Source organism: Tupaia chinensis, unplaced genomic scaffold, assembly GCF_000334495.1.
Source record: "Tupaia chinensis unplaced genomic scaffold, TupChi_1.0 Scaffold146907_1, whole genome shotgun sequence".
NCBI classification, from domain to species: domain Eukaryota; kingdom Metazoa; phylum Chordata; class Mammalia; order Scandentia; family Tupaiidae; genus Tupaia; species Tupaia belangeri.
The window spans coordinates 2801708-2812577 of record NW_006206760.1 but is presented as its reverse complement, the minus strand read 5'-3'; positions in this window follow the sequence as shown (position 1 = coordinate 2812577).

Below are 10870 nucleotides of genomic sequence, written 5' to 3'. Positions count from 1 at the left end.
TTTTAGAAATGATTTTTATTGGTTGTTCAAAACCTGTTCTTTAAGAATGACAAGGAGAGTTGTGTGGGAGTAGGGATTAAATTTGGAAAACCTGGGGTTAAATAAAAGTTCTATCTCTTTACTTCAGGGATCCTTTGGAGTTCTAAGGTACAATTGTGCACCGAGGTTCTTTAATGGAAACTCCCCATTTCTACATTTCCTTGGTCGTGGAGCCTTTAAGAAGCATCTCATTGGACCAGCATCACCAAGAACTTGCTTCCATTTAAAACCTATTGATTGAGACCAGCAGGTGGCGTAATGGTTACATTGCTGGACTCCCACCTGGCTCATGGTGGTTCAAGTGCTGGACCTGGTGGCTTCAAGGTCACACCAGGTGTGTGTGAGTGCAAGCTCAAAATCCGAAGAGGAAAATGGAGGAGAAGGTAGTGTGGTGTGGTCATCTCCTGGAGAGGGGAGTGGTGTTGTGATTTCTCGCTTTCTGTCTCTCTATTTTTCTCTGTCTCTCTGGTGAGCACATGTGCCCTATAGCAAAAATCTTCCTTAAAACAAACAGAACAAAATAAAACCTATTGATTAGAGCACACATGAATAATGACTGTCAAAAGAAGGGATGATAAAGAAGTCAAGAAATCTTAGAAATGGGTGTTGTTAAGTTATAGACAACAGTTTAATTTTTAGCAGTCAATAAACAGTGACCCCGAGCCAAAAGAGAACAGCACCTTGTATTTTTCTAGTCTGTGCTCGGCTTTGGCACAAAGGAGAAGCCTCATGTCAAGAAGTCCTGGCCAGCTCCTGTGATGGTGGCCCCCACATGGGTCCAGCTGGTGATGCTGTCACACTCTTCTTTTCCTCTAAAACGGTGGGATATGCCAGCTGCCTCTCCAGACCACCCACAGTTGCCCCACTACCCTCTGCATGCCTGTGGCCTGCCTCCACCTAGTAGCAAGAGAGCCTGACTCTGAAAGCAACCCAGCTGGCCACTTACTCAGCTTCTGGCTTCTCTTATCTCCAGCACTCTGAGGCAACAGTGTGGGAAGACAAACAAACCACCAGCAGCCTCTCCTATTAATGGATCACCAACTGCACTGAGAGTAGTTTCCTACGACTCCCGGCTCACGTGCACTCTTTTAGCACGCTTGAAGCTTTCTGCACGTCTCCTCATTCTCACTTAAGCAGCATGCAGCTCTGAGATGTTAATCGTGCCACTTGGCCTCAGAGAAACCAAGTCTTGGGACAGTGAAGAAATGTACCCAAGGTCAGTTGGCAAAGCTGGGACTGGAAACTGGGTATTGTGGTTTCTAAACAGATGTCTTCCTTACCTCGTTGGTTATGGAACAGGAGGAAAAGACTTGCTGCTTAAAAGTCACACATCCTGGAGCCAGCAGGTGGTGCAGAGGTAAGGCAGCTGCATCCCATCTGGCCAGCTGAGTGGTTCAAGTCCCAGACTCATGGCTTGAAAGTCACGCTGGGTATGTTTGTGGGGGTGCCCGAAATCGCAAGAGGAAAGTGGAGAAGGGATTGAGGCATGGCGATCCCTTTAAGGGGTTATTTCTCTCTTTCTTTTTATCTCTGGCAAGTGTTCATACATGCATCCATAAATCCTAACTGTCTAAAGGATATGACATAAATTCAGACAGGGAATCCACCGCTTACGTTCTCTAATTTTCTTGCAGAGACCAGCAGGAGAGTGAAAAGGGAGGTCATATTTCCCAGCTGATTTCTAGTTCTCTGTTGCTGCTAACAGGGTAGAACCAGGACTCAACTGCCCAGGGCTTAGCGAGGCATGGCAATGAGTTTTCTTTTTCTTTTCCTTTTTTTTTTTGAGAGGTTTTTTTTTTTTGTTCCCCATAGGGTGTGTGCACTTGTCCGAGAGACAGAAAGAGAGAAATCACCCCTCATGGAGGTTGGCCATGCCACAATCCCTTCTCCTCCAGTCACATCTCTGGATTTCGAGCATGCATGCACACGCACCTGGTGTGAGTTTTAAGCCACTGGGTCTGGTACTCAAATTGTGGCTATGTGGGAGCCCAGTGATATAACCATTGAGCCATCTGTTGTTCCCAGCAATGAGTTTTCAATAATGTAGTGGTAGGCTCATGACCGCAGGAGGTGGAGATGATTTCATCTGCATTAAAAAGTGAACTGATGTGACCAGCAGATGGCGTAATGGCTATGTCGCTGGACTCCCATGTAGTCTACAGCAGTTCGAGTCCTGGACCCAGTGGCTTAAACTCACGTCAGGCACGTGTGCGTGTGCCCAAGATCCCAAGAGGGGAATGGAGGAGAAGGGGTTGCAACATGGCCAACCCCCATGGGGAGGGGGGTGATTTCTCGCTTTCTATCTCTCTGTCTCTATCTTTCTGGTGAACGTACGTGCCCTATAGCAAAAACCTTCCCCCCCCACAAAAAAAGGTGAACTGATCTTGGGGTAAGAGGACATCAAAGGTGGGGGTGGAGGTGCAGAAAACAGACAATCAAGAGGTCTGAGACAAGAAGGAGGAGTGGAAGCTGTTGTCAAAGGATCATAAGGAAAGTGACAAAAGCCTTAAAGAATAGGAAATTCCATTGTCCAATTGGAAGGTACTCAAAATTTTGGTGCCATGATACTTTTGTGAACCTCATATTTGAGCCCATGTGGGTAGATTTTGGGGGAAAAGGAGCTGTGAGCCCCAGCCAGAAGAGCCCGTGTAAAACAATAAGGCAACCTGTACTTATCTGTGGAAATAATGCTCAAAGACAAAAGTGATAGAGAAGAGAAGACCCGGAGACTCCTCTCCTAACTCAAGGATCCCCAGAAGATTTGGAAATACAAGTGCTATCACCACATGTGGGATGGAGTCAGATTTATTGTCTCCCCCAAAGCCAAAACTTTGATATTTAGGTTATGGCTCCATCTCTCCCCTTTTTCCCTTGTCCCAGCTCAATGGTCTGATAGTCCCAGAGGGATTGCTGGCTCCTAGGCCCCTACTTTCCAAGCTTCAACAACTTGAGATCTCTCTTCATGCTCCTGTCAGCCATTGATAATTCACTGGAAAAGAACCCCAGTTCTGCTTCATGTTTCTGACCCCAAGAACCCTTGGTGTGGTGAAACCTTCAGAGACAGCAAGGTGGCTTTGTCTTGTTTGCTTATTTGTTTGACAAACTGCTTAGCCTCAGCCAAGCTGGATAGGGCTCCCAAACACCCACTGAGAGCTGGCTTCTCTTAGGAACCTTGTACCTGTCAACAGCCCCTTTCGGCTGCTTCCTGGGAAGCATGGACTTTGCGTGGTGGACGAGACCTCCCAGGATTCCCGACTGCTCTGGCCGTGCTTCCTGACTATTCCCCTGTCCGCTGCTCTATTGCAATGCCTGCTTCTCCACTGTTCATTTTTCTCATTTGCATAAGATCCTGTCTCAGAGACCTTAGCTATATATATATTTTTTTTTTTTTAAAGAGATTTTTGCTATAGAGCACGTGCATTTGCCAAAGAAACAGAGGGGGAGAGAGACAAAGAGACAAAAAGTGAAAAATCACCCTCCATGCGGGTTGGGTATGCACAACCCCTTCTCCTCCATTCTCCTCTTGGGATTTTGGGCACACAGGCATGTGTTTCCCCGTGTGGGTTTTAGGCTGCCGAGTCTGGGACTCAAACCACAATCTCTACATGGTAATCTAGTGACATAACCATTACACCATCCGCTGGTCCCAGTCTTAGCTTTCTTATCCAGAAAGTATCACAGAGCAGGTCATGGAATGATCTATCCCTGAGAGGCTGAAAAATGCCCTCCTCAAAGATGTCCCAGTTTTAATACCTGGAACCTGTGAATATGTGGCAAAAAGACTTTCAAGCTGTGGTTAAGTTAGGGAATTTGAGATGGTGCCATTATCCTTGGTGAGCTATCATAAGGGTTTCTATAATGCAAGGTAGGAGGATCAACATCGGAGGGGACGTGACCACGTTAGGAGGGGCTGGGAGGAGGGGGTCTTCAAAATTTCATGGAAAATGCCTATTATGACAAAACCATGCATGGATTTAAAAAAATTAGCACCAAAATAAACTCATTCTTTAATTCCATTTTCCATGAGCTGTTTTTCATGGTAGTGCACACACATGCATATTCATACATGCATGCACAAGATGGGAGAGAGAGAGAAAGAGGGAGAGAAAATCCTCAACAGGTTCTCATCACGCCACGATCCTTCTCCAGCCTTCCTCCTGGCGTCTTGGGCACCTGCATGCTGGCCTGGCATGTTTTCAGGCTCATCTGGGATGCAAAATTGTGGTCAGCCATTGGCTTCCAGCTTCCAACACTGTAGTCCAACACACTGTGGACTGAGCTCTAGACTGAACCCCTGGAACTTTTTTGAAGTCTCTTCTTCATCACCATTGGCTTTGAAGATGGAGGAGAGGCCACAAGCAAAGGAATGCGCCCACTAGAAACTGGAAAAAAGCAAGGAAATAGATTCCCCCAAGAGCTTTCAGGAGGAAAACAGATGTGGTGATACCTTGATTTTAGCCAACAAAACTTATTTTGCGCTTCTGAGCTCTAGAACTGTAAGATAATAAATATGTGTTCTTTGAGGTCACTACATTTGTGGCAATTTGCTACCTCAACAGAAAATGGATTCTAAAGAAATAAAACAGTTAAGGAAATATTTTCTGGATGTTAATCTATTGTAGCAGTAACCTAACTTTAAAGAAAAAAACAGCAAAGTCAAAATGTATCCAAATCTCAACACCTTATAACAATGTCTGGCATTATAAGGATATAGCCATACTGAATTTAGGCCTATCCTAACAACCTAATCTTAACTAATTATGTCTGAAATGATCCTATTTCCAAATAAGGTCACACTCCAAGGGGTTAGGGATTCAACTTACACATTTTTGGGGGGAGACACAATTCTATGCCTAGCAGGGGCTCTCCAAGTCCATCAGAAGGCCAATGTCACACAACGACATGAACATCTCATAAAGTACAGTGATGGAAAAAATCCATAACATATAGTTCAAGAAGTTATGAACTTGTACTTCACATAAGCCATCAATTAAGTGCTCAATTCTGAATCATTTAAACCTCACAAGAACATTTTGCAAATGACAAAACTGAGTTCCAGCATGTGTAATTTCTTTCTTTCTTTCTCTCTTTCTCTCTTTCTTTCTTTCTTTTTTTTTTTGGAGAGGTTTTTGCCATAGGGTACGTACACTTGCCAGAAAGACAGAGAGAGATAGAGAGACAGAAAGCGAGAAATCACCTGCCGGAGAGATGGCCACACTGCAATCTCTTCTCCTCCATTCTCCTCCCGGGATCTTGGACATGCCACAGCTGTCCAGAACTATAAATGCTAACTTATGTAATAAAAAGAACTTTGTAGATGTGATTAAAGATCTTTAGATGGGGAGATTACCCTGAGTTGCCAAGGTGGGCCCAACGTACTCTCAAGTTCCTTTAGAGAGGACAGATTGGGGAGGAGAATCAGAGAATATGATAGTGCTACACGTGTGGCCTTGAAGATGGAGGAAGGGGTCGTGAGCTAATGAATGTTGGTGGATTTAGAAGTTGGAGGTGAGGAGCAAATTCTCCCTTAGATTCTTTAGGGAGAATGCAGCCTGCTGACCCCTCAATTTTAGCCTATCAAGACCCACTATGGACCTCTGACCTCTAGGACAATAAAGTAATACATGCATTGTTTTATTCCAGGCATCTCCCAATTGCCCAGAGACAGGTACTGGTAGAAAACGTGCCACACAGCAGGTGAGCAGCGGGCCAGTGAGTGGTGCTTCATCTGTGTTTACAGCCACTCCCCTTCACTTGCCTGTACTCTGCCTCCTCCTGCCACAGCTTTAAATTCTCATGGAAGCAGGAACCCCACTGTGAATTGCACATGCAGGGGATCTAGGCTGGGCTCTCATAAACCTCCTCCATCCTATCTGTGGAAAAATTGTTTGCCACAAAACCAGTCCTTAGTTCCTAAAAGATTGGAAACTTCTGTTTTAATCTACTACACTCAGGTTGATTTTTCAGCTGCAATAAGAAACGAATACAATGATCCTGCTCAGAAGACTGGTCTGTGTTTTGAGCTATGCAAGTATCCAGATTCGAGTTGAAAAGGTCAATGCCCAGAGCAGCCTTGTTTCCAGCAACGAAATCTTTAAGCTGCTGAATCAACAAGTTAATTCAAAGACCCAGCAACACGGAGGCCAGTGTGGCCTTCTTTGGCAAGGAAGTCAACAGAAGATAAGGCTTGCAGGATGTGGGTCTAGACCAGTGTCTCTCAAGGTTTGATGTGTATATAAATTACCTGGGAAGCTTATTTTTATTATTTTTTTGCAAGAGAGATGTTTTGCTATAGGGCACGTGCGTTCACTGGAGAAACAGAGAAACAGAAAGTGAGAAATCACCCTCCAGGGGGGATGGCCACACTGCAGTCCCTTCTCCTCTATTCTCCTCTCAGGATTTTGGGAATGCATGCAAATGTGCCCAGCATGAGTTTCAAGCAGCCAGGTCTGCAACTTGAACTGCGGTCAGCCATGTCAAAGTTCAGCGATATAACCATTATGCCATCTGCTGGTCCAGACTGGGAACCTGCCTGAAATGCAGGTTTTGCTCCAGATGGCCTCACAGTCTTCATTTCCCACAAGCCCCCACCGGTGATGCTATGGGTTGGCAACGAGCACTTGGGGAACAAGCTCACTCTTCAGAGACCACTTACTCCATAATTCCTCCTGCATTTAGATCTTCAGGTAAGGGCTTTTGAAATCTGGTAGCTCATCGGTCTCACCCAGGTGCCTTTCCACAAACGGTGAACTCCACCTCAGATCTGTGGGATCAGGAATCTGCATTTATCAGGTGTCTTATTCTGGGACGGCTGGTAAGGCACAGGTGTTTGGAAAGGACTGCTTGAAACCACGAAGGCAAATGACTCCTCAGATAGCCACCTCCACCTCAACTCTGATGTTGCATGGACTGGGTGCCCTGTCGGATCTAAGGAATACATGTCTTTGACCCCTGCTCTTCCCGCCTCTTCTTGGTAAGTCCTCAGGCATTCCCAGGCTTGTCAGAACCATCCCCAAGAGGATGATTTGGCTCCAGTGGGACCTGTACCAAGATCGCAGAGAGCCTGAAAAAGGGAGCAGGGGGCCATGGAGTGCCCCACAACTGCACCTCCTCCTGCTTGTCTCTGATCCTCAGCCCTCCCCTTCTGACTGACCCTATCTAGTGAATTCCACTGCTCTGTGCTCCTGAAGGCAAAGTGCACCTGCCTGCAGATACAAGTTACTTCTGCATGTGGTCATAAAACTCCATAAAAGGGAACTTCAAAGGCCTTGGACAACCCTGCCCAGGGGCCCACCTTTCTTCAGAACCCTCAGCAGCCTGTGGTGTTCTCCTCCAGGGTGACCTCAGCTCCTTCCTGCCCCACCCTTCATCAAGGCTCCCATTAAGAAAGCTGCTTTTATGGCATCAGTGGTGAGTAAACTGACCTAATTTCTTCCAGGCTGGCAAGGTCTAGAGCCCGGGTCAATACAGGGACATATTCTACAGGCTTTAGCAAAGCCACCAAAGGAGGGAAAAAGTCTGTAGCTTGTTCTGAAAGCAGAAGAAAAGTGAGGCGCAGCTGCAGTTTACCCCACCTGACCCCAAGACTGCCAGAGAAACGGGCCAGGAGAGAGCCAGCAGTTCCATAGCCAGCCTCTCTTTCTGCTTGGGGCTGGGGTTAGGGAAATGCCCTATCCTTCACAAAGCTAGAGCTGTTAATTAGGCCTGGGATGTCAATGCTGGTTCCCTTGAAGACAGCCGCAGCTTCCAGTCCTGTCATCCTGCTTGCCGGGCTTCCATGGGTATCTGTCAACCTCCACGTCACCTGTGGTCCCTCAGACCCAACAAGCTAATCCTGGTCTCTGTTCACGCACTTCCCCACACCTGCAGTGGCTTTTCTTTTGCCTAATCTAATCAACTCCCATTCCTCCCCCAAACCTCTGTTCAGAGGGCCAGCAGATGGCATAGTAGTTAAGGTGCTTGGACTCCTGCATGGTCAACAGCGGTTCGAGTCCCAGACCTACTGGTTTGAAAATCACACCAGTGGTGTGTGTGTGCCCAAAACCCTAAGAGGAGAATGGAGAAGGGGTTGCAGCATGGCCATCCACCTTGGGTGGGGGGTGATTTCTCCCTTTCCCTCTCTCTGTCTCTCTCTGGTGAGTGCGTGTGCACAATGGAAACACCTAAAAAGCAAACAAACAAAAACTCTGTTCAGGCTTTGGTGCTTCCCCAAATCTGTCCTCCCCACCAGTCAGAATTACTTCTATTCACATAACTCTGTTCAAGGATTTCAAAGTGTTAACCCTGGACTGGAATCTTCAGTGTCACCTAGAGACTTGCCAGAAAGGCAGATTCCCAGGTCACCCTGGAGCTCCTGCCTCTCAAACACACAAGGTGAGAGCCCCTCATAAGACAACCACCCCTGTGGCACTGGCCAGTCATCATGCCCTGATTCTGTGTGAAATTCATGTCTTCCCCACAGACCGTAAATTCCTCAAGGGCTAAGCCAGTGCCCACACACAGGAGGGTCACCTCCTCCCTGGGCATTGTCCTTGGCCCATGTGTCCTCATCATTGAGCTTGCAGATCTCATCCTCCTCACAGCTCCTCTCTATAAGCCTGGGGCATGTCCTGCAACAGGGCTTCTGGCAGGTGACATGCCTCATCAGGGCTATAGCCTGGCCCCCGCAGGTACGTCATCTCAGAACTGTGGAGAGTTTCCAAGAGGCCACTTGATAGAGTAGTCTCCACTATGATTCCCCCGACTCCTCCTGGTGTTGTTTGGTGCCCTGGCACATAGTAAGGGCTTTTCCTTCCTGACTCGGGTTTTCTGGCATTCTCTTATCAGAAGAGGGGGCTTGCTCAGGACAGCCTGCTGACTGATTCTACAAAGCAGGGCTTGAGCATCTGCTGTAGGTCAGACAGTGCCCTGGTGCTGAGCACAGAGCGACGGCCTTCCTGTTTGTCCTCGTGTTAAGGAACAGTGTGACTTGTTCCCAATAAGCAATATTTCCTAAGATATTTATCATTGTTTCCTATGAAGGTGAGCTATGTGTGGCTTTATGGCTGCTCAGGAGATGTGGCCTGTGTCTGACCAATCGTCTGAGTTTCCTGTAAGGACTTAGCAGGTGGTTGTAATGGACTCGAGGCTGTACTTCTCACCCTGTAGATTCAGATGTTCTTTGACTTCTAGGGAGTGACAATGGTGACCACCTTAATTGTATGAGAATGTTCTAAACTTGAGACTTCATGCAGGGATGGGAAAACAAAGCCAAAAGCAAACTGTCTCATCTTCTCATTCAATCTGCCTGTCATTGCTCACCTTGCAGTTGTCCCTTCTTGGCAAAGCACTTCACTGCTTATGGGATTATTCTTTTGGTCTCTCCCTCTCCCTTCTCTCTGCCTTTCCCCTCTCTTCATTTTATCTCCTTTTCTCCCTCTTTCTTCCTCCCTCCCTCTCTCTCTTTTTGATTTTAATTTGCCAGGGGGTCATGTGTACTCATCAGAGAGCAACAAAGAGACAGAAAAGGAGAGGGAAGGAGCCCCTCTGGGGAATGGTCACACCGCACTCACTTTTCCTTTACTCCCTCCATTCGGGATTTGCAGCACACACATACATTCACCCAGGTGTTTCTCGAGCCGTGTATTCAAACAGCAGGGTCAACCATGTGGGATCCTGATGTCTTACGCACTAGGCCACAGCCCTCTCTCTTCCTTCAACCAACCTGGTACACGCTTGACGCATGGTAGCATCCTGCAAATTAGGGGGTGGAGATGAGAGGAACGAGTTTTGAGATCGTTCTTAACTCTGCAATGCTATACATCGTATTTTTATTCTAGTGCAGTTTATTTTTAAGATTGATGGCCTAAAGTAGCCTTGGCTGATATTTTTAACACTCTCCTTTCAAGGTTCTGAATAAGGCTGTTTCGTTGCCTGTTTAATCGCTACCCACTTGAGGACTTTTTTTTTTTTTTTTTTTTTGGGGGGTTTTTCGTGCATGCGCTCATCAGAAAGACAGAGAGAGACAGAGAGATAGAAAGAAATCAGCCCGGGGGGGGATGGCCACGCCGCAATCCCTTCTCCTCCATTCTGCTCTCAGAATCTTGGGCACGCATGCACATGCACCCAGCATGAGTTTAAGTCACTGGGTCCAGGACACGAACCACTGTTGGCTACACGGGAGTCCAGCGACATAGCCACTACGCTAACTGCTGGTTCCCCACTTGAGGACTTTGACCCAGAGCAGGACATCTGGATTCTGCCCTAGCTCTGCCTCTGATTAAGTGAGTGACCTTGGGTGGTGCTCCTGCTGCAGGTCACCGACAGCCACCCTCCTGTAAAAGGAGTCAACCGGGCTGTATGAACCCTTAAAGGGTCCACTCAGCTCAGCAACACCAACTCCATCCAGCAGGTGATACAATGCTTCTTCAAGGTCTCTGTCGGATGTCCACGGGCAGTGGATGATTTTGGAAGTTTCTTTCTGGAGCTGGGCCTAAGTCTGTCTACTTGAAATACCCCCCCCGGTGAGGGGGGGGGGGGGGGGGGAAATGCCATCAAGCCAAGAAGGGAACTGAGCGTGTGGGCAGGTTGTCCAAACAACTGTGTAGGTCTGCCGAGACCTTCATCCTCCTCGCCTTCAAGATGGACACACCCAACTAATCAGACTCATAACACCATGCCTTTTATGAAAAGTTGTATTTTTGAAGCAGAGAGAGGGAAGCACCCTCCACAGGATCTTCATGCCATGATCCAGTTCTTGTCTCAGTTGGCCAGATCACAAGTGTACATGCACCTGGCATGCTCAGAGAAGTCCTGGGATGCTAACCCAGGACACTGCCTGTGTGAGTCCAGT